The sequence below is a fragment of the Protopterus annectens genome, chromosome 7.part0 (genome assembly GCF_019279795.1).
Source record: "Protopterus annectens isolate FY-2018-M chromosome 7.part0, PAN1.0, whole genome shotgun sequence".
Taxonomy (NCBI): Eukaryota; Metazoa; Chordata; order Ceratodontiformes; family Protopteridae; genus Protopterus; species Protopterus annectens.
This window is the reverse complement of record NC_056739.1, coordinates 155,846,667-155,848,341: the sequence shown is the minus strand read 5'-3', so window position 1 is coordinate 155,848,341 and position 1,675 is coordinate 155,846,667.

Genomic DNA, 1,675 nt, shown 5'->3' with positions numbered 1-1,675 from the left:
GGAAGCAGCATGTTGGGATGTTTAGGTTCAGTGGGGATAAGAAACAGTGACAGCAGCATGTTGGGATATTTAGATACAGTGGGAGTAGGGAACAGCAGTAGCAGCATGTTGGGATATTTAGGTGCAGTGGGAGTAGGGAACAGCAGCAGCATGTTGGGAGGTTTAGGTACAGTGGGAGTAGGTAACAGTGACAGCAGCATGTTGGGATGTTTAGGTACAGAGGGAGTAGGAAACAGCAGCAGCATTTTGGGATGTTTAGGTACAGTGGGAGTAGGGAACAGCAGCAGCATGTTGGGATGTTTAGGTACAGTGGGAGTAGGGAACAGCAGCAGCATGTTGGGATGTTTAGGTACAGTGGGAGTAGGGAACAGCAGTAGCAGCATGTTAGGATGCTTAGGTACAGTGGGAGTAGGGAACAGCAGTAGCAGCATGTTAGGATGCTGACGTACAGTGGGAGTAGATAACAGCGGCAGTAGCATAGGTTCATAGGTTGGTACTAGGCTATTGGCCCTAGGGCCTATACAAGCCTAGCCATAACAATTCCCTGGATATTTCTTCCCACAATATTTACTTCCCTGGACCCCTGTCTAGCAGGGCAACTGATGTGATCCCGGGTTGAATTTCCTATTTCCAGTCCAACCGTCAAGGTTCCTTTTGAAGAGGGCCAATGAGGCGCTCTGCTTGACATGTATAGGCAGTCTATTTCAGAATCTGGGGAGTCTCTTGGTCAGGAACCTGTCCCTCCAGCATGTTTTGATCATTATGTTTACAAGGTTTAGATCCCTGGAGCATGTGGCTCTGAGGGATTTATTTCTTTAGGAGTAGTATGTCCAACAGCTCTGGGTTTGACATGGCCTTGTATGTTAAGCAAAGATCGCCTCTGAGTAGACGATATGCATCAGAGTATATCTGGAGTTTTTTTAGATGATCAGCATAGGGCATCTGCTTTAGGCCTGTGATTCTTTTAGTGATATATTTCTGCGGCCTTTCCAGTTGTTGCAGATGTCTTGACAGGTACATACCAAACTGGGCGTTGTATCCCATAATGGGTATAATGAGGGATGAGTACAGTGGGACAATGACCTCCTTTTTTCTGGATGAAAAGCCCTTAGTGATGAGGTGTGCCACATAGAAGGATTTTCTGACTGTTGTGGTGATGTGGTTATCGAAGTTGAGACCACTGTCTACCTGTGTCCCTAAGTCTCTTATCATACTTTTGGTGTTTAGTGTACTGCCACCTATGTGGTAATTCACAGGTACATGTTTTTTCCCAAAGGGGATAACTATACATTTCTTGGCATTGAGCTTGAGCCCATGGCTCTGGCACCAAGCATCTGTTTATTTAAGGCCCTTTTGTACAATATCCACATCATTTGGGGATTCAATAATGGCTCCCAGTTTGCAGTCATCTGTGAACTTTGCCAGCCAGAGTTCCTTAGTGTTGGCCTGTACTTCAGAGAAGTAGATGCCAAACAAGAGTGGTCCCAGGACTGAACCCTGAGGTACTCCACTTGTCACTTGTCTGGAGCTGGATTTGGAGTCAGCTACTTTTACAGTGTGGGTTCTGCAGTAAGCCAGTTGGCAACCCATCGAGTGACGTAGGGATTAATGCCCAGCTTAGTAAGTTTATCTATGATTCCAGAGTGGGGGATGGTGTTGAAGGCCTTGGTGAGGT